Here is a 24,107-nt window from a genome sequence, read left to right as displayed (position 1 = left end):
TTCTGTCTGACGTAAGCCCCTTGGCTGTCTCGTCAGAATTCTCGGAAGTATGTGTCACAGCCAGGTAGTGCGTCTTACCCGCGTTGTTATGTAATTAGTGGTTCGTCCTGCGTGTTTATGTTGTGGTCTGTATGACTTAATCTATGTATGATAGGCATGCGAGAATTGCTGATTTTATATCCTTCTTCTAAATTCATATTGTTCGGGTATTTCTTGATTTCGATAGCCTCACGGATTTTCCTTTCCAGGTTCCAAGGGATAGCTGCTCGGATCTTACTGTTGTCAAATTATATTCCGTGCCTTGTTTCGTAGGAATGCTTGGCTACAGCTAAAATATCTGTGTTTTTGTTCTTGGTGTGACGGATGTGTTCTTTTAGGTGGGTAGAGATCTGACGTTTTATTTCACCGACATAGTACGTTCCGCAGCTACATTCAATATGGTATACTCCAGGAACCTATAGTTCTATTGTGTCTTTTACTGGTGGTAGATAACGGGCTAGCTTCCGGTGTGGTTTATAGATGTTTGTTATGTCGTACTTATCCAGTATATTGCCCATTCTATCTGTAGTGTTGTTTCCTTCTACGGCATCCTTTTCTTTGTTCTCTTCTGATTTTCTATGTATTGATTCTCACGTGTCTCAACTTGTAGTTAGCGGTTTTCCATTCCTCGTCGATCATGGCTGGGGAGCGGAAAACTCTGGATATATTTATTCTGTTTTCTGTAGTCGCTCTCCAGATCCCTAAATTCAATATATTCTGATATTTTACACCTAAGTGGATGTATAACAGTGAATTACCTTGAGTCTTAGATGTTATAGTCAAAGTTAGTTTCTGTTTAGTCTGTTTACTTTTCTGACTTTTTGCGGTTAAATAAGGAACGTGCTTGTCATTCTTGAATATCCTTCAAGACAGAGCGATAATGACTCTACTTTCTTAACAAGATATAACCAGAAGGAAACTTGAGTTATATAACGTTTATATGGAACCAAACCCCATGGCACTAGAGCCCTTGAAGGGCCTTGGCCTACCAAGTGACCGCTGCTCATCCCGAAGGCCTGCAGATTACGAGGTGTCGTGTGGTCAACACGACGAATTCTCTCGGCCGTTATTCTTGGCTTTTTAGACCGGGGCCGCTATCTCACCGTCAGATAGATCATCAATTCTAATCACGTAGGCTGAGTGGACCTTGAACCAGCCCTCAGGTCCAGGTAAAAATCCCAGACCTCTCTGGGAATCGAACTCGGGACCTCCGGGTAAGAGGCAGGCATGCTACTCCTACACCACGGGGCCGGCAAATGTTATATGGAGGAGACAGAACTATCCTGCTAGCAAAGTAAGGTCGTATTTTTTTTTGCAAAGGGATAGGTCAAGAAGCATTCACACCGGGCGAGTTGGCCGTGCGGTTAGGGGCGCGCGGCTGTGAGCTTGCATCCGGGAGATAGTGCGTTCGAATCTCACTGTCGGCAGCCCTGAAGATGGTTTTCCGCGGTTTCCCATTTTCACGCCAGGTACATTCTGGGGCTGTACCTTAATTAAGGCCATGGACGCTTCGTTCCAACTCCTAGGCCTATCCTATCGTCGCCATAAGACCTATCTGTGTCGGTGCGACGTAAAGCCACTAGCAAAAAAAACAAAAAACAAAAAAAAAGAAGCATTCACATATTAGAGTCGTAATATTTATTCTGTTTCAACATTAATTTTGATTTCGATTATTTGTGGCGATAAGGCAGCGTGATGTTAGGGTTATTAAAGGGCTTGCCGTATAGCTTATAACCATTTTTCAAATATCTGCAGTTTGGTAACAGAACCTTGTTACCTGCTATGAAAAAAATTAAATTCTATAAGACGGTTAATCTGGGCAGAATGTAGGATACATAAACTACACTAAGTTCAGTCAGCATCGAGAATTGAACCTCGCATATCTTAGTGATAGAAACAATAATTATCACGTAGCATAGCTTACTATATTTATTTACACCGGTAGAGCGTATATAGTATTCTGATATTCAAAGCTAAGTTAGTGAACTGACAAACGTAGATATACAACATATGTGGTACTATTAAGCACGACACTGTGTCCTTCTTCGTATTGGTATACTACAAACAATACATGAATACATGAGTTGAATTTATTAGTTACCCTGTGCAAAACCATGTCCCGAAAGTTTTGGAAGTAGAATGGCATACTTTTAGCATATAATAGAATAGAATACTCCCATCCCCTAGTTCCGGATGGCCTCAAACTAGGAAGAGGGCACGATTTATTGTAATTCATTAAAGTTTCATACCTGCATTACATTTTTTCTCTTATAATTATTTGACTATTACTAGATTAAATGTAATTTATTTTGTCTTAGACGTTAAGAATTGTATATTGTCTAGGACAACATATATCTTTTCTTAGCTTATTTAATGCATGCTTTTGTGTCACAAGTCTTTTTGGAGCTTCCTATCTAGAATGGTATACTTTTAGCACAGCTATCACAGCTTTCTTTTTTTTGGATACCTGTAATTTTGTAATGACGGCGGTCATCTGATAAATGAAAAATAAATTGGGCGATGTCATATAAGAAGTATATGGACGTTGTTTAGCATCCGTCACATTGTGTTTATCAGGAAATTCTTTGCTCAATGTAGAAAGTTCGATCGTACCTACCTTATTCCACAACTAAAATCGGTACCAATTGACCAGACGTCATGTACGGCTATTCATATATCTATAGCACACACAACGCTTAGCTGAGTACACAGTACGTGAACTACCGTGGTGTACAATTTCCAAGAGAGGACTCAGACCTGAAACTTTTATGACGATCTTTGTGTATCCTTCTACGATAGATAATAGGATTTGCTTCTTAGCAAATTAAGGACATCGCTCATGTATTGGTTCTGTTCTTACCGTTGAGTCACTTTCACTGGCCGACAACAAAGAAGCTAAAATAAGGACTGGTGGTAAGCGTATCAGGAAGTCTCCTGGCAGAGTTCTATTAGTATTTCTATGACAACCACACACTGTTTCCTGGACTACTCAGCGCATTCTGCACTCCATTTCTTTCCATTATCACTCACAGAGTTTAGAAGTGAAAAAAGTATGTTTCCTGCTCATTGTTCTAGTAGTACTGTCCTTCGTGGTATAGAGATAGTAGGGTAAGTTGTCTCTGGATCTTAACCAAACATTATTGTTGTATTTCACTTGTGTTGGTGTAATAATTGTAGGAATAGTCCTCCTCCTTAGCGTAAATGTTAGCGCTATTAGCTGCAGACCTCGGGGGCCCGGGTTCCATTCCCTGTACTGCCAGATAGTTAGGAATAGCGGGAGGGTTGACATATGGTTAAAATGGTACATGCAGCTCACCTCCGTTGGCGCTGTGCCTAAAAAGAGCTGCACAACCTCACGAGTCAACAAATAAAACAAACATATTCAATTTGTTCGCTTCATTATTAAGTAGTTCTTATATTAGGGAATTATAAAATTGTGTGTTTTATGCGGAGCAAAATAAGATATACGGCTAGAATATAAGGATTTCGAAGAACTTAACTCATCTGATTACTTTATTTTGTAATAATATTGCGTTTTCATCTCACTAGGGCAACTACTTTTAAAGAGACACCGAGGTACTGGAAGTACTGCATAATTACTTGATCTACACGTGGCTGGCGTATTAGAGCATCTTGAAATTCCACGAGATTGCGTCTGGATGGGAGCTATCAGTATGCACTACCGTCTGATCCACACAGCCCAGTTTTTTATTTAATATTGATGGGTGTTTATAGTGATACACAATAAAAAGCACGTCATTCTCACGAAATTAAGCGGACAATATTTCCCATTAAACAAGTACTGAATCAAAGATTTTGGTGGCAGTGATTATTGATTTAAGGGGAACTGCATCTCGATACGTATCATCTGCTGACTTTAATCGGAGGTGAAAAAGGACGATAAAAGACTCTCCGAATAATGAAAGAACCGGCAAAGAATAGGAGAAAATCAGAAAGGGCATGAGATCGAAATATTCCCTGGACCTTACAAACTTAATACTAATTACCATGAGGGTCAGAAGAAAATCGGTAGTGCGGGGATATTGTGGATGCATTCTATGCTTCCACCCTTGGATGTTTAATATATTTGTGATAGTGATTGTAGGTTTCCAGGCACTGAAAATACAAATTCTGAAAGGCAAGGTGCAATCCTAAATGTGGTAGATGATATGTTTTCGATGGTAGAAGAACCAGCGGAGTGTGGTGCATGACGTCGATGTGCCATTCTGCTGATCACGGGACACTATGGGAAGAGAGTTCGTGCATCAGTACCCTTATTAACGCGTGTAACGTCTGCAACTGCCTCATTATTCAAGACGAATGAACTAATTGATGAAGCACGTAATCCAGTATAAGTTCTAACGACATGTAAGGTGACATTCGTGCATAATACATTTACATTGTTTAAGCCACCAAACATTCTCCTATGGTTCGCAGAACAATTTGACTCTAGACAATTCTGAACACTGGCTCTCAATCAATATGTTACAGGTTCAGCAGCTGAATCGGTCGTCTGCTCTTCTTGGTGGACCGGTGTGGCCTATCACGAATTCGTCCAAAATATGCTACCGAATTTGCTAAAAGACATGAAATTGAACGCGGTGTTCAGACGGTGGTGCGCCACTTCATGTAAGCCATTTAGTGCAGGAGCACTTCGATCAGAAGTTGACTAATCATTGGCAGGTCCATGAGGACCGTAAAGTTGGCCAGCAACATAACTATACTTAATACTGTCGGGTGTCACTTTTCTGAACGTGTTTGTGCATAAGTAATGATCGGCGATTGAGCTATGTGATTACGAGGTGGAGCAAAGTATTCTATCCTGAGTATTTCCCCCCTATATTATCCATATTTTGACCTGGAACATAATATCACTCCAGTAGCATCCCATTGAGATTAATACCGATAATAATAATAAGAATGACAGACATGATATAGGCTTTTGAGTTTATATCGTATCAAGGAAACAAAGTTAAATTCTTTACGTTTCGCAGAGAACTTTGTTCCGCGTCTTCAGAAGAAAATCTCGACTTTTCATGAGTAAAATTTTTCCAATAATGAAAGTTTGAATTTAAGAATGCTTTACCATTGTTCTGTAGTAAGCGGTACTATCATTCTTCACCAGATAGCTTGCTGTATGCTGGTACAGCTTTGATATTTTATTTTATTGATTACTTATTTCATTATTATTTATATTTATTTCTTCTACCACTTACATACCTAATTCGTCTGATGACCTTTCTGTTACTTCGCACGCATGCACGCACGGTGTAATAGCAATGAGACTACTACTTACTACAGACCAACGGTAAAGCAATTCGGAACAATACAGCAGCATTCTTAAATTCAAACCTTTATTATTGTAGAAGACTTCTTCTGGAACAGTCGAGATTTTCTTCTGAAGACGCGGAGCAACTTCTCTGCGAAACGTAAATTTCAACTTGTTTTCTTGACACGGCATAAGCCCAAAAGTCTATATCATATCTACAAGTACGGGCTGTGAAGGATCAATGTTAATAATAATAATAATAATAATAATAATAATAATAATAATAATAATAATAATATGGATATTCTCAAATTTAAACAGACGTCTGCATACAAACCGAAACCATCCTACCTTGGCATTATTTTCCATACATTGCAAGGCTTCGTAATTGATTGAACCATTGCAATCATTATACAATATTACAATTTACTTAGGATTTTGTTTGGAACCCGGCTACCGAATATAACAACAACGTCTTCTCAGTTGCTGTAGACATTTCAGAATGTGCAGAGCAGGAATTATGTCCCGCTAGATCGATCGATGTCCAAGCTGACTTCGATGGTGTTTGAGTGTGTTCATATGCAACAACTCCGTGTTTTAAACTCTAAAATAATTTAACAACCAATAACTTTATTGACTGCATAGGGATTACTTAAAAATCTTCACGTTTCGCAGAGAACTATGTTCCGCGTCTTCAGAAGAAAATCTCGACTTTTCATGAGTAAAATTTTTCCAATAATGAAAGTTTGAATTTGAGAATGCTTTACCATTGTTCTGTGGTAAGCGGTACTATCATTCTTCATCAGATAGCTTGCTGTATGCTGGTACAGCTTTGGTATTTTATTTTATTGATTGCCTATTTCATTATTATTTATATTTATTTCTTCTACCACTTACATACCTAATTAGTCTGATGACCTTTCTGTTACTTCTGTTACTTTCAAAATTCTTATGAGTTGTAAGAAACGCGGTACATTTATGTTAAAGTGTCATTAAAAGCAAAGTCATCTCCGTACAGGCCATGAAGGCCGTGGGAGTGGTGGAAGGTAAAGGCTTCCACTATTAGTAACCTCGGCACTTGATGGGGTAGAGTGGTTAGCTTTATGCCCGGCCGCCTTTGCCCTCAGGAATTAACCTGGCACTCATTTTTGGTGTAGGCTGAGTGAACCTCAGGGCCATACGCACCTCCGGAAGTGGAAATCTTATTTCTTAAATTTTACGACTTCCTGACGGGGATTCGAACCCACGTCCTTCCGGGCGAACCGAGTACGCCTTTACCACCTCGGCCAGGCAGCCCCTTTAAAGTGTCATTAGATAACGAGAAATGAAGGAACGCTAGAAAGATGAGAAATCCCTGTCAACAATATCGGAGGAGTACCGAGCACTATTTTCAACGTATCAGTCACTCTCGATCATCGATAATAGAAAATATCAATGACCCAACAGTAAGGAGTACGTCATTTTGTTATTTATTTATTTGCTTATTAATGTATTCGTCGAGCTCCTTGGTTGAATGGTCAGCGTTATGACCTTCGATTCAGAAGCCTTCGGGTTCGATTCTGGGCCGGGTCAATTGTTTTAACTGCATATAGTCAATTTCTTTGGAAGCCTTCGTGGCTCAGGTGGCAGCACGCCGGCCTGTCATCACTGTGTTCCGTGGTTCAAATCGCGGTCATTCCATGTGAGATTTGTGCTGGACAAGCGGAGGCGGGGCAGGTTTCTCCGGGTACTTCTGTTTTCTCTGTCATCTTTCATTCAAGCAACGCTCTCCAGTATCACTTCATTTTATCTGTCTGTCATTAATCATTGCCCCAGAAGAATGCGGCAGGCTGCGGCAGCTGGCACAATTCCTATCCTCGCAGCTAGATGGGGCTTCATTCATTCATTCCATTCCTCACTCGGTCAAATAACTGGAAACAGGCTGTGTATTTTCATTTTCATAGTTAATTTATTTGGCTCGGGGACTGGGTTTTTGTGTTCGTCTCAGTACCTCAACTTTGTTCACAACACACCACATTACCACCACCGCAGACGCATACAATAGTGACTTCCCTCTACATAGGGTTTTGTCAGGAAGGGCATCCTGGGGAAAATGTGGTCCATATCAACCTCGAGTTTCGACACTATTAGACTGGAAAGAAAATCAGAAAGAAGATTTTCTTTCTTTTCTTTCTGCCCTGCTTTCGTTCCTTCTTTCATTTTCTTATTTATTTATTTATTTATTTATTTATTTGTTTGCTTATTTATTTATTTATTTATTTATTTATTTATTTATTTATTTATTTATTTATTTATTTATTTATTTATTTATTTATTTATTTATTTATTTTGGACACTGAAAGACCGTACCAATAGACCATATAAAATCTTTCGAATACGAACCAATAATTGCTTCAATGCTAAAAGACAAAACGCATTGCGAGAGAGTGGCAGAGGGAGGAAGAGTGTCGGAAGAGAACTGTGGTAATCAGAGCTACAACTCTGATTCATTGATCCAGCCCAAAACTTGGGTAGACCCTCAGTTCACATCCATGTGTTACGTCCTGAGCAGTCGTTATATTTTAAAATATATCTCATTCATTCAGTCGAAGACAGATCTAGGACGACGGGAAAGTCGTTACAGAGTGTTAAAATCACTGAAATTTTTACAACCCACCTCAAGCAAATTGTGCGAGTTCGGCGATTGTCATTTCTGCTGCTAATTCTCTCTATTGATGCCAACTCTGAAATCAAAACACAGCGTGTTTCTAAATATGTGGGATGTAATCGGAAGTGGAATACACTTCAAAACAACAAAACAAGTTCCTATGAACTTATTCTCTACGGTCAATCGTTTACGAGTTGCCGCTGTTGAAGTTATTAGCCGGAATGTGGTGGTGGAGACATTTGTATACCTGGAGGCTCTAATCTCGAACGGGGGGTGCTCGGATGAGATCAAGAGGCGTCTTTCAATGGCTTGTACAGCGATTACCAAGGGACGTAAGATCTGGAAAGAAAAGAAAATCACTGAGAAAGTTAAACTGCACTTGGTCAATGTTTTAATATTCCTGGTTGTCAAATATGCTGCTGTGCATCGCATGTGGACTTGTCCCCGTTCAACAGCCGGAAGTCCTTCATGGCACCAATCCGTTCACTATTTCACTATTCACTATTTCGTGTTAATATGGTGTGTTGTATTATGTGAATTTGAAGAGTATGTTTGGACAAACGAGAGCACTCAGTCCCTGAGTGATAGGAAGGAACCAGCTGCGATTAAACCCCCGACCTGACTAGAAATCGAACTCGAGATCTTCTAAATCGAAGGCCTTGACGCTGACTAATCAACCAACAAGCCGGGCAAACTTGACATGTGAATTATTATTTAATATTTAATTTCATATTTAATTTGATGTAATTACTTTATCTCTACCAAAATCATCCACTAAAAGCGTAGCAGACATGTTAAATGTGCTGGCTTATAACGGACACCCCCTTGTGGGTGGGAGTGATACAATAACACCCAATACAATATCTCTTAACATCAGAGCGTTGGTTGGTGACCACGGGGACCGAAGCCGAGTTCTGGCATTGCTTTCACTTACTTGTGCCAGACTCCCCACTTCCATCAATCCTATCCGAACTCCTTGGTCAACCCTTGCTCTTTTCTGACCCTGACGGTATTAGGCCTAGAAGGCCTAGGAAGAATTCAGTTTTCACGCCCATCGTGGTCCTTGTCTTTGGCTGATACCTTCATTTTTCGAAGTATTGGATCCCTTCCACTTTTTCTATATGATTATCGTTATATAGAGGACGGTTGCGCAGTTGTACTTCCTCTTAAAACAAAAATCATCACCACAACCACCGCCACTATAATAGATGTGGTATTAAGTTAGGATAACCTCAAAAGGAATTGGCCTTTTTATTTCATTCTGCACACACGCATTATCTTCCATTAGGTTACATTAACTTCATTGATTAATGGTTAAGTAAAAGATGGAGGACGCTTTAGTCTGTGTCAAAGCTAGTAAGACGCTACGCAAACAATTTGATAAAGGAATACACCACGGCAGGTACTTATGATCAAAGAAGTGTAAAATATTACCAAAGTTGTTTGCATTGTAAGTGAATCTATCTGCATTCCTACTTGTCTTATTCTTTTTTATTACTCTATATCAGAGATAGGGGTCATCCTACGGAACACAAAATTCAGGGTTCAAACCCAGTACAGATGGATGGGGTTTTGAACGCCGGAAAATAATTAAGTACGAAGTATTTCTTCCTTTCCTTCTTTCGTTCGTAATGTGTTTACCCTCCAGGGTTGTTTCTTCCCTCCGACTCGGGGAGGAATCCAACCTCTACCGCCTGAAAGGCAGTATCCTGGAGCGTGACACTTTGAGTCGCTGTATAAAATTGGGGAGGAGGACCAGTACCTTGCCCAGGCGTCCTCGTCTGCTACGCTGAACAGGGGCCTTGTGGAGGGAATTGGGGAAAATTGGAAGCGATAGACAAGGAAGAGGGAACGAAGTGGCCGGGGCCTTAAGTTAGGTCCCATCCCGGCATTTACCTAGAGGAGAAGCGGGAAACCACGGAAAACCACTTCCAGGATGGCTGAGGTGGGAATTGAACTCACCTCTACTCAGTTGACCTCCCGAGGCTGAGTGCACCCTGTTCCAGCCCTCGTGGCACATTTCAAATCTTGTGGCAGAGCCGGGAATCGAACACCCGGTAAGAGATCTAAAAATCCACATTGATAATTTTTATGTTTAACCAACAAAATTCAGCAGTATATCACCCAGTAGAGATTGTTTTACGTCGTACCGACACAGATAGGTCTTATGGCGACGGTGCGATAGGAAAGGGCTAGGAGGAAAGGAAGCCCCAACATTTGCCTGGTGTAGAAACGGGAAACCACGGAAAACCAGAAGAGTTTTAGTTTCTGTGTTATTTCTTTGGAATAAAATGGACTACAGATATGACACGTAGACAGCTCAAGAGCATCACATCAAGAAACCTGTACACGATAACTAAGGCCGTGTACTATTGTTAATATGCCTCTGTAGCATAACGTTTAGCACTACTAGCTGCAGTGCTCGGAGGTCCAGGTTCGATTTCCGATATTGGCGGAAATGTAAGAATGGTAGGAGGAATCCTATGTGTTTAAAATGGTACATGCAGCTCACGTCCATTGGGGGTGTGCCTGAAAACAGCTGCACCACCTCCGGATGAGTACACAGTTTATTATTTACATTATCGCTTCGTCTACTTAGATCACGGTTAACACTTGTCATCCGTTGTGTATTTCCAGTACGCATTCATTGTGGTGGAGAATGCAGTTCTTCGTTCTTCGGATCATTTTGCTCCAGGTCGTCTTCTGAGCCTTTCCGAAAGGTCCTTTATCCCATTTAGAAGGTCCTGAACGTACTTCTTTCTTGAACCAGTCTCAGAGGCACCTGTCAGAGGCTCCTTCACTGCAGTTGCCCATGGAGTTGTACATTTCCAAACCATGAGGAAATACAGTTTTCTGTGTGATATTCTGGTGTTAGGCCTTCGAATGTGATGACCAGTATTCGGCAGATAGTGGGTTCGAATCCCACTGTCGGCAGTTCTGAAATTGGTCTTCCGTGGTTTCCCATTGTCACACCTGGCTGTACCTTAATTAAGGCCACGGCCGATTCCTTCCCACTCCTAGCCCTTTCCTGTTCCATCGTCGCCATAAGACCTATCCGTGTCCTATCTGAATCCTCTCTAACTTCCCGGGGTTATTGAGGGCCAAGAATTCAGCAACATATAGAGCTTCAGACTGTTGCGTTGTGGCGGTGTTCGGCCTGCCATGATATTCATCTGGACTGATAGAGCTGTCTCGCTGGGCAAGTGACTGCGCGGTTTGGGTCACGTAGCTGTCAGCTTGCATTAGGGAGACAGTGAGTTAGGACCCCACTGTTGGCCACCGCTTCGTTCCCACACCACGCCCTTTCCTCTCCATCGTCGACTTAAGACGTATCGGTATCGGTGCGACCTAAAGCCAATTGTAAAAAAAGAATGTTACTTTAGACTGAGTGTATTTGTTCCATTACCACAAATCAGTCTCAAATTCGTTTCAGGGTTTAGAGTCAAACTCGCACTACTTTGGTGTGAACAAATTATTCAACTTATCACTAAAGACGATATTTTTGGAAAAGCCAACTGTCATACGCTCAGCGTTGAGTGGAAAAAGCGTGAGTTGCCACATTGCCATATGTTATATTGGCTGGAAACAAAAATTCAACCGGACGAAATTGATAATATTATATTTGCTCAACTACCTGACAAAAACCAAAATCCGGCCTTGTTTGACATCGTGACAAAAAATATGGTACACGGACCATGCGGGGTAGATAATCTTACGTCACCACGTATAAAAAATAGTTTCTGTTCCAAGAAATATCCTAGGCATTTCGTTACTGAACCCAAAGCGGTGAGGATGGATATCCAGTTTATCACCGACGACACATTAATAATGGTGGACAGGTCGCCACTTTAAGTGTTCGGAGAAAACTTGTTACGATTGATAACAGATGGATTGTTCCGTACTCCCCAATACTGTGCCGTAAGTTTCAAAGTCCATATCAACGTTTAATACTGTCATTCGGTGCAAGCTATGAAATAAGTATATGTAAATATATAAATAAAGGATCGGATCAAGCCACTTTCACTTTCAAGAATACTCATGACGAGGTGAAAAATTATTTAAACTGAAGGTACATAAGTACATGGGAAGCGGTATGGAGATTACTTGAGTTTCCTATACATGACCGACACCCTACCGTTGTATATTTAGCTGTACACTTGGGAAATGAACAAAGAGTTTACTTTACACCTGACAATGTGCAACGTGTGCTCGCTAATACGCCGAAAACCACACTCACGGCATTTTTTGAACTCTGCGATGGTGATGAATTCGTAAAAACTTTACTGTGTCATGAAGTTCCTCAGTACTACACCTGGGTGAATAATATGTGTACACATAGAAAGGGAGGTCAAGATGTCGACAGGAATCCTGGTATTAAGAGATTCTGCTTTGGGAAGAGAATATACAATTCATCCTTCCCAGTGTGAGTGTTTCTATCTGAGAATATTGTTGCATCACTTACGTGGCCCCACCTCATTCCAGCATTTAAAAGCCGTAAACGGGGTTGTAAAAGAAACGGACCACAGGAGCTGTGATAGAGATTTATTGAAAATTGATGACCATTGGGAAAACGCTATGAGAGCAACTTCGCTTTCTCAAATTCCGTTAAAGTTAAGGGAGGTTTTTGTTGTGATATTATTATTTTGTCACCCCTCTGGCCCGCTCAAGCTATGGAATGAATTTAAAAACAATCTATGCGAAGATATTAGACACAGAATTCGACATCGAAATCAGAACTTTACGTTGTCTTTCAATGACGACATGTACAAAGAAGGTCCGATAGAAATAGAAAACAGTCTTTTGTAACTAAACGACAAACCTTTACAAGATTTTGGTTTACCTTCTCCTAATCGATCATGTAACAATGTAATACACAACATACTAACACACAGGTACGATGTTAATGACTTATCATTTTTTTTGAAAGAAAATTTACAGAAGTTGGTTACGGACCAAAAACGAGCTTGCGCCGAAATTATCGACAGCTTACAAAATAACAAAGATAAAATATTTTTCTTAGATGCCCCAGGAGGTACTAGAAAAACATTCCTCGCAAATATAATATTGTAAAAATTGAGGCAGTCTGGAAAAAATGCACTGCCAGTCGCTTCTTCATGGATTGCTGCAACTGTATTACATGATGGGAAAACTGCGTACTCCACATTTAAAATGCCATTAACTGTGTTTTTGGAGCAACAGTCAGTATGTTATATACGTAAAAGTGGACCACTTGGAGTATTGTTGAAATAAACTTCATTAATTATCTGGGATGAATGTACTGTGAGTCACAGATCTCATGTCGAAGCAGTAAATCGAACGCTGAAAGATCTCAAAAATTCCAACAATATAATGGTTGGAATTACTACTGGTTTTACTGGAGATTTCCGACAAATACTTCCTGTCACTCCATTCTAGCGTATGACCTGTGTGAAAGTGTTTACGTTGCTAAGCAACTGACATCACTTGGCTATGAATGCAAAACGAATGAATACAGACCTGAATAGGGACGAAACGTACAAGTGGCGTGTGTGCCCTACACAAATGACCAACCTGCATAGTGAAGTGGTCTGTATTATGTACACCACAAATAATGCCTGCAACACGGAAACTAAAACAAATAAACCGTATGTTTACAAGACATGTTCTGCTTGTTGTCAGGTCTTCTATCGAATCCCCGGAGCTTTCCTACATATTTAGTTACACTCTGTATATAAAAAGGCCTTGCATCTCTCTGTTCCTGGTCCATTGTGGAATTGAATTCGTACTGAGATAGCGGTAGATCGGCTGAGGTAGGAAAGACCTTGCCGTAAGGGAGTTTTCATTTCCATCTTTTACTTGGGTGGGGTGAGTCTCGCAGTTTCGTTGGCGGATCATCCTTTGTAAATGTGTAGTGCTCAATGTTTTCATTCCGTAGCCTGAAGGGGTGAGCCTCTTGATGGGTAATTAATAATAATAATAATAATAATAATAATAATAATAATAATAATAATAATAATAAGTAATTACCCATCAAGAGGCTCACCCTCTTGATGGGTTACGAACTCCTTCAGGCCAGCAGATATGGTATGGTGATTTGTGATTTGGAGAAGTGTGAGGAAGGTGTGACCTATAAAAGGATCTGTCCCGGAAAGCCATCCTCAGGGCAGTCGGCGGTGCCCTCTCATCTCCTGAATGTAGACCCGCAAGGCTAGCCAATGTTAACCGCTGTTAATCTGAAGCCTACTATAACAGGTAAAACCGAATTCTGCTACTGCTAAATTGTTTTCATTACTCACCTGAAGATGGGAAACGGGCTCTTAGATGGTGAGGCCGTCTCAGACCAGGGATTTGTGGTGGTGATTGAGATGTATGGTGAATGTGAGGGGGTTGGCAGCCGTGGCTTACACAAGGAAGTGTATCGGCACTCACCTAAATGCAGAAGAATCGAAAACCATTCTCAGGGCAGTCGGCGGTGTGGACCAGTCTCCCTCCGCCTCACGAATGCAGAAGTGTAGAGCCATGCCCACGGCGCCTCACTACTTCTCGGTTAGTCAGTCGGAGTGAAAAGCTGTTGGACCACGGACCAGTCGCAGCTAATTTCAGGCCGAAGCCTACGGTGCAACCGCCGGCGGCCGATTTCTTTTTACGGTGACGCCCCCAAATTCCGCACTCCCAGTGTGGCGATCATCTCAAGCTCCATCGCCCCCGACATGCTGTTATTTCTAAGAAGAGAAAGAGACTGCAGGAGATATTGGTAAGAAATGATACTGTAGGAAGTATATCCCTGCTCAGTATTCTACCAGTCCAGATGAGGTGATAAGTTATCTTAGTGGTGTAATTGGGTAGCCTAGAAAGTGTCAGGAAAAAACACATGGGCAGAAATAGGTAGATGCCTACATGTAACACGTGCTATAATTGATGTGAACTCCACGTTTTGTGGAGGTAAGATGGTTCTGCAAGAGCAAGTGTTTAAGTGCAATGTTCTAATTAAATCGCAAATCTGTGAGAGCTGTGTTAACCGATGCCGGATGCTTCTATTATATTTAAATTTACTTCAGCTAATGATCATATTTAATAGAAAATTTTGCTTTCCTATCTGCATTTTTACACCTGTCGTAACAAATGCGAGCAAGAGGGGTCCCAGGGACTCTTAGTCTTTGCATTGCTTTCACTTTCTTGTCCCAGGCTCCTTTAATCTAAACTATCCGACTTCCCTTTGTCAACTCTTGTTATTTTCCGACCCAAGCGGTATTAGAACATTCGGGTCTTTCATTTTAAAGCCCGTAGTGGCTCTTGTCTTTCTTTGGACGATACATTCAGTTTTGGAAGTGTCAGGCCCCTTCGTTGTTTTCTCTCTGAGAAGTGTTAACTGAGGATGGTTGCCTAGTTGTACTTCCTCTTTAAACGATAACAACCACCTCACCACCACCACCTGAATTTGTGACAGGTTGTGAACTACTTTTGGCAAACTTTTCAGGGGCTGCATTGCTACGGGTAAACTCAGCTAGTCATTTTTCATGGACCTATTCTACTTATAAGCCCTGAAATGTATTGAACTTAATCCTTTTTCCAGTTTATCCATTGCCATTTATATTATGTATGTCGTCATGTTAAATATTCGAAGTTAAAATTCCAAATGTATTTGTCGGCTCCTTGAAACCTTTTCCCGATTTCGATATTTTCCTGCTTTGCTGTGATCACAATATGAGGTAGGCTCAATTATCGTCTGTCATATCCATTATTTTTGCTTTGCTTATAACGCTCTTTTTCATATTTTTATTATCTTTGAGTTGTACCCAAATGCTCTTGTAAGTTTCTCGCTTCTACATTTTATTTTTATTTTTTTATTTTCGTGTCTCTTTACAACATAGTTCAAATCTGGTAAATTGTAGTAGTATTCGAAAACGTATTCAATCTTAACGCTTTATTTTAATCTTGTGCTTGCGCCTGTCGCTTTACTCCTTCCTTTACGAGGCCCTCCTCTTTGTAAGACTGCACTTTTACACTCTTGTTGTGTTTTAATGTGCCATTATCTTATTTTATTGCAACCTCATTATTCCTATGTGTTTATATAGTGTGTATTTCCCTCTTCAGCAGCAATTATACAGAAGTTCAGATTGATAATCCGTTTCGCATTGTTGTAATTAACTGATGTCACCTTTTATTTCTTCAATATATCATCCTTATGCCTGCGAAAACCGCTATGTAGATATTATTGGGGGAGAAATACTGACCCGCAGCACATAAATCATTCCTCACACATTACTGCAGCTTAAATGACAAAACCTTACCGGGCAAAATTCTAAGCTGAAACATTCTACATGGCGATTTTCGCAAGCGTAACGACTATATATCGATTCTAAATAAAGTATAACTCGATTAGCCCCTGTTTCATTGCCCGACCACTTTGTTTACGTTGCATGCATAAATTGACCTTGATGAATCGTACAAGTTCTTGGCGTGTACTGAGGCTTGTTTGTGTCGGAGTTACCAACTTAATATTACCATATAATCGACCGACAGGTTTTCTCATTAGGCCCAGTAACCTAATGAAACTTCTGTATTGAATTGATTATCCCATCGTTTGGCACCCATGTAGATTTACCCATACTAAACGAATGTCCTGACTGACTGACTGACTCATAAACGCCCAGCCACTAAATTTAGAGGCATGGAATTTTTAGGACTTTCAAAAATTTTGATTTAGAAGGCCTAAACTGGGGATATATATATTCAGCCGCGAAAAAAATACAACTTCGTTTTTCCACTAAAATATGCTTCATATAAATTCCTAAAATAGAATTTCTGAGTTTTCTATCACAAAATCCCAAATACAGCAAAAACGAGATATCAACGCTATTCTTGCTAAGACATTTTTGTTTATACTGTGAGAAGAACTACCTAATTAGTAGCGGCTTAGTCAGGACAATTGTAAGAGGGCGCGAGGAACAACATTATATGATAAAGTGAGCATTCGACAATACAGAGTCTGTTTCCAGACGACTACTTTTGGTGGTGATCAGATCATTTTAAATGTGTACCGTAAGTTCATCATTTACAGGTAAGTTACTTGCTAAATTCAGAAGAGAAAGTTCAGATTTTAGAAATATATTTTATCCGTGAAGATGAAAAAGAAGCACATCAAATGTGTTCTGACTATCCTGGCGTTAAGCAGGAGTTAGTCAAGTAACTACAACAAATGCATCATTGAAACCAATCGTGGGCGAAGCCGCGACGGGTAGTTTTAATGTGTGTATGTACAATATGTGACAATAAAATTCGGTAAATAGTCCTGTACTAACAACATAGATGAACAATGCACGACAGTGACCTTAATGTCCTTCGAAATAGTCCCCTAACTTCTCGGTAACGTTTTGTCGCATGGACTCAGGTTAATCTGCAGTTCATCCGCTATCATGTGCACAGTTAATCGCCGATCGTTGGTGATTAATATCCTCACCTTCTCAATGTTTTCGTCACTGACGGCGGTCGCCGGTCTTCCGCTACGGTGGTTGTCAGAAACACTTTCTCGGCCTGCTCGGAAACGGGCGAACCACTCGTACACACACTTCAAGGACAGTGCTTGATTTACATTAACATGTACCAGCATCGCATGCGTTTCCTTCGGTGTCTTGCCAAGCTTAAAACAAAACTGTACATTGATCTTTTGGTCATTCATGTTCCTGTTCGCAGTTCAGAACCAACGCACTAAACACGCACTGTGTCAAACAGGTCTTACACGGCACATGCACGATGCTCAACTGAACAACGTTGGGAGCAGGTGGTCAAAACCTGCTGCTACGCAAGGTGCCGCATTGCGTGTCGCCAGTGTTGCCGGATTGACCGTTCTGACTTCATTCACCGAACTTTGTCACAGGTTGTATATAGACCGAATGTGACTCTTTATAGCTGCAAAAAAGACAGATACCGTCACTCAGGCAAAATGATGATTGAGATAGTTTACCATTACTTTCTTCACCAAGCCAGACACGATTGACTCTATGAGCAACACCTTTCACAACATGCAGACGCACTAGCCATGCTCTGAATGCCATTACTCAGCACTACCAATATCTCAGTAGCTTTCATACTGTCACAGCCATAAATGAGACTGAGTCTTCAATGAGAACCACGTTTTTCACTATCCCGTGTCAAGACACAGATGAAAAAGTACTTTATACATCAAGAAATAGCTACAGACAATATAAATAAATAAATAAATAAATAAATAAATAAATAAATAAATAAATAAATAAATAAATAAATAAATAAATAAATAAATAAATAAACGATTGTGGTGCAGCTACTTTCAGATACATTTTTTTATTTATTTCTAGAGGGCCTGGGAATAGAACCAGTCCTCCATGGACGGCGACCAATACTGCTAACCGTTATATTGGTAGTGGTAAACATTATTTTTAAATAAGAAGAAGTATAACTAGGCAACCATGCTCCTGTTACAGTAATCAGGGAAATGAAATTGCGTATGGCATTTAGGGCCGGAAGTTTCCGAGGACAGTGCAGGTCTTCTGATTTGACGCCCTGCGCGTTGTGATGAGGATGAAATGATGATGAAGACGGCACATATACCCAGACCCCGTGCCAACGGAATGAACCAATGATGGTTGCAATTACTGACCCGGGGCCCCCGTGACCAAAGGCCAGCACGCTAACAAGTTATCCATGGGGCCGTACAGTAATCAGGAAAGAAGCACTAACCCGAGTTTTCGAAGAATGAAGGCATTAGTCAAAGGAAGAGGATGTGAAAATGAAAGTCTCTCTGGACTTCCCAAGCCTAATATCGTTGGTGTGGGAAGAGAAGAAGAATTGGCCGTGTGATGAAAAGTGAAGTTAAGAGAGCAGCCTGATGCAAATAAGTATAAACTGGGTTACACTCAGGTAGAGGACACGTGGTCGCTCGCTAACTGAGAGTCCTTTTTTCTTTGCGATTTGTTTTACGTCGCACCGACACAGATCTTATGGCGACGATGGGAGAGGAAAGGCCTAGGAATGGGAAGGAAGCGGCCGTGGCCTTAATTTAGGTACAGCCCCAGTATATGCCTGGTGTGAAAATCAGAAACCACGGAAAACCATCTTCAGGGCTGCCGACAGTGGGGTTCGAACCCACTATCTCCCGGATGCGAGCTCACAGCTGCGCGCTCCTAACAGCACGGCCAACTCGCCCGGTAACTGAGAGTCTTTGGAGGTTATTACTTCCAGTTGCCTCCTATGGCAGATAGGACTTTGGATGTATTCGAAAGCCTCCACCCATAGAGGAAAGAGAGGTGCAACCCTGCGAATGAGGATATCGGCGAAAGAAAGAGAAGGGCTACGAAGGTCGAGAAAGTGAAGGACTCCTAATATCGTCGGAGTCGGAGAAAACAAGTACTGACAAAGGACGACAGCAGTTTGAATTTCGAATATCTCACATGAAAGTTGTGGTTCGTATTCTAATTACAACTGCAGGTTCCGTCGTAACGGGCACTATGACAACAATTACTTGAAGTTTCAACACTAGCTTGTTATGTTCAACTACTTAGAACAAGGAAGTACAAAACATAGCGACCAATGTGACCCAAACATTAATCATCTACCTTACGCATGGATTTGATAATCGATTTAGCGAGACAGTCCACACGCAAGGATAACTTAACAGCTCAGAAAATTGCTGTGCGCTCACTAAAATACTTTTCCTCTAAATCGATATATACAGAGCCCACAGAAATGACTAGTAATTTACAGGCACCATGACGAACCGTGCAGAAGTATAGGAATATTAAATAAATGTAGAGTGCATTTTCTTTCCTCTGTCTTCAAAGATTACCCCACTGACGTATTGTAGGCTTTCTTGGTTCTTGAAGTCGAAGAATTTAGAAATGACACTTCCGTTTCTCTAGAGACACGTATTACTTATACTCAGGGTTTATGGAAATTCCGTCCAATAACCGCACGTCGTGATAAAGGCGATTAGCTCGGAGTTTGTGAATCTTCATCCAGTAATATGATAAACCTGATCAAATCCATCCTAATTGTTAACCCCTTAGGAAATAGTGTTTAAGAAAGTCCATAACCTGCCACCCAGCTTGGTATGTAGGTGCATATACAATTCTACTCTGTTTATTATAAACATTTTCGTTGCGTTAGAAGAACTTCGATTTAAAATACTGCAGCTTTCGTTCGTTTCCAAATAATTAAATAATATCAATGAATAACCACTGATCTGCATTTAGGGCAGTCTCCCGGATGACATATTCCTTTTAGTTGTTTACCTAGCCTTTTCTTAAATAATTTCAAAGATTTTTAAAATTCATAGAGCACCACTTTTTGTAAATTATTCCAATCCCAAAATCCTCTTCCTATAAACGAATATTTTCACCAATTTGTCCCGTTGAAATCCAACTTTAACTTCATATTGTGATCTTTCCTACTTTTAAAACCACCACTAAAACTTTTCCTTCTGCTAATGTCATATCACGCCATCACTGCACTGACAGCTTGTAACATATTCGAGCATCTTGTCTCCTTTCTCCGAAGTCTTCACAGGCCAAAATAGGCAACATTTTTGTAACACTACTCGTTTTCGGAAATCATCCAGAACAAATCGATCTGCTTTCTTTCGACTTTTTCCAGATCTGCCATCAAGTAATCCTGGTGAGAGGTCTCATATGCTGGAACCATACTCTAATTGTGGTCTTACCAGAGACTTGTACCCTCCCCTTTGCATTCTTATTATAACCCCAAAATACCTAAATACCCACATAGTAATATGAAGAGATCTGTAATCTTTCGTCCCGTTTATGTGATCACCCCAATGAAGGTCTTTGCTTATATTAACACCTAGGTATGTACAATGGCCCCCATAAGGAACTTTCATTCCACGAACACGGTAATTAAATCTGAGAGGACTTTTCCACACCACCTGAGATTTCACTTCTTTTACTGTCATACCGTTGCCTGCTGCCTATATCAAAACATTGTCGAGGTCTTTTCGTAGTCACTTACAGTCCTCTACTTTATTTACTACTCCGTATAATATAACATCGTCCACAAAAATCCTTTTCTCTGATTCCATTTCTTCACGCATATAATTTATACATGTAAGAAATCGTAAAATCCCAATAATACTGCCTTGAAGAATTCCCCTTTAAATGATAACCGTATCAGATAATGCTTCACCTAATCTACTTTTCTGAATTATATTTTCTAGAAATATAGCTACCCATTCAGTCACTCTTCTTTCTAGTCCAATTGCACTCATTTTCGTAAGTATTTTTAATTTGCTTACTATTACTTCGTTTAATTAAAGGCGTAAATTTCAATAAAATCCATATGCCAAGAGTAGTTTACTCGATTGAAATGTTAGCACACTGTTAATTTTGAAATACCAAATTGCCCGTCTTGGAAGTTTGCGTTTCTCGACTCGCGAGTATATTTTTTCCCGAGCGTTTACAAATAATTAGTTCTGTTATGCAGATATCAGAAACATATTGTGATATAAATATATTTATCGTACAAGGCAAGCCAGCACCCTTTCTGTCGATACTTCGTACAAAGTTTATAACAGGCTTCTGTCTTGTTAGTTTTCTAAAGTGGAACGGTATAATGAGGGGTGTCGCACAAAGCAACTAGCTCGTTACTCTACGTAAATGTCACACGTTGATGTGCTTCAAAACTTTCTCAAATTGTGTGTTGACGACGTTATTTAATGGTGTATAAGCAAGAGTTATCAAGAGGAAATATAACTTTCTACAGGTTAATGATCCCTTTCTCCCTCCTGAAGGAAATGAAATGTCGTATGGCTTTTAGTGCCGGGATATCCCAGGACGGGTTCGGCTCGCCAGGTGCAGGTCTTTCTAATTGACGTCCGTAGGTGACCTACGCGTCCTGATGAGGATGAAATGATGATGAAGACAACACATACACCCAGCCCCCGTGTCATTGGAATTAACCAATTAAGGTTAAAATCCCCGACCCGGCCGGGAATCGAACCCGGGACCCTCTGACCCGAAAGCCAGTACGCTGACCGTCAGCCAACGAGTCGGACCCTCCTGAAGGGATTTCCAACTAGTGAGTAACTTCCCACAATAGCACTAAATCAGAGTGTCATCGTCTTTCCTTGCCAGCAAGCAAGCTGCTTCTGCGGATCAGTGGTAGATTGTCAGCGTCCGGATGCTGAGATAACGGGCTCAATCTCAGCAGAAACGTATTTGGATTTTGAATAGCGAAAGAAACTTCATTTGGCATACCTGGTCGTACAAAGTCAGCATGTAAACATTCTCTGGTTATAATTAATGTTAAGCCAGAAATGTATTTCCAAATAGTTAAAATTTTTCTGCCACCTACAAGAGGAATATCAAAATTGACACGAGATCTGTGTACGTGGCTTGAAATCAAAATGCTTGTACACAGTACCTGAGGTCGTACGGTTATTAGCCTATCATTATTATTACTGAGGTCTACCATAAAATATTACTTTGTGATTTTGCAATAGAGGATTTCAATTTTGATATGAGGTTCGAACGGCGCACCTCTAGCTTCGTAGAGAAGTATGTTGTGAGGAGTGAGTGATAATCCCACTTTGCCCATCCTGAATTCTCATTTTAGTGGAACATCACAATAACAGCAGCAACAAAGACAAGAACCGCACACTTCTAATTAGCATGCAAGTTAGTACCACCAACTTCACTACCTTTGTAGCAATCAGAAACGAATACACATACACTATCCAAGTACAAGTTTTCAGATACACTTTGTAAGTAGAAGTGCACAGGGCTGTTGGTCATAATGTTCCAACGTTGTCTTATTATACAGAATGTCAATATGTAATGCTTTTAAATGTATAATATTATTCTTCAAACCAAGATAACTATACTCCCACTTTCTTTCAAAAAAGTCATGTATTCATTGACTTGGCCCCTCAACGGGCGACTTAAACGCACTCTACAGTGTGATGGCAGTTGTGCCAGACCTGTAGCTTAGATCCTTTCCAATAGAACAAGGATGACCTAGGCCACCATAGCTCAATTGGTAGAGCAACCGACGTGAAATCCGGAGGTTGTGGGTTTAGATCCCACTGGTGTGCGGTTGGCCATTTTTCTTCTGTACTTAATATCTCTTCAACATGTACTAAATGTACGTAACACGACCTAATAGGTTGAAATTTGATTTCGATTACTGCTATGTGTTGCAATCTTTGGCCATGTGGGAAGGTAAACGAGCTCGGCACATTTTACGGTAACGGCGGGGTGTTGTGAAAACCTAGACCGAGTGTTCACAAGAAACGCACCACGTGCTTGACTAAACTCCAGCACGAGCCGTCCGACCTACACGTAGTCACAATCAAGCAAGCAAGTAGACAGACCGTCTCTCTTCGCGGGAAATAATTTGACCCTTCAAGCACAGCCACAGATTCCAGTAATTGACAGTAAACCTTCTCTAGGTTGTGTCATCCACATCGGTTTTATCGGTTCGTATCGGAAGTTAAAAATTAAATGAGTGTGAGGAAGTCGGGTGTCATTATACTACAAATCCCATTAGGATCGTCGAAAAAAATGGCGTATGGCTTTTAGTGTCGGGAGTGTCCGAGGACAAGTTAGACTCACCAGTTTCAGGTCTTTTGATTTGACACCCGTAGGCGACCTGCGCGTCGTGATAAGGATGAAATGATGATGAAGACGACACGTACACCCAGCCCCCGTTCCAGCGAAATTAACCAATTAAGGTTAAAATTCCCGACCCTGTCGGGAATCGAACCCGAGACTCCTGTGACCAAAGGCCAGCGAGCGCTAACCATTTAGCCATGGAGCCGGACAGGATCGTCGTGAGGGCAAATAATGCGGTGTGTGCTAAATGAATGCATGACCCATCGGTAGTTCCATATCAGTGGATTAGGTCTCTCACAACTACTCAATGTGCGACAGCTGTTAAAACACTGTATAGTGCTCAGTTACCAGTAATGTGTAGCTAAGTAAAACACGAATGATGCGATTATGATTTTCATAGTGTGGAATTACGAAGCAGCCTACAATCTTAAACGTCCTGACTACGGTGGATATCAGGCACGAGACGAGATTTGGAAGGAAATAACGGAAATCATGAAAAGAACAAGGCAATTTAATATTATCTATTTTTTTTATTTGCTTTACGTCCCACCTTTTTTGTTGTTGTTGTTAA

This window comes from Anabrus simplex, chromosome 5 (assembly GCF_040414725.1).
Source record: "Anabrus simplex isolate iqAnaSimp1 chromosome 5, ASM4041472v1, whole genome shotgun sequence".
NCBI lineage: Eukaryota > Metazoa > Arthropoda > Insecta > Orthoptera > Tettigoniidae > Anabrus > Anabrus simplex.
The sequence above is the reverse complement of the archived record's forward strand: the minus strand, read 5'-3'. Positions refer to the sequence as shown.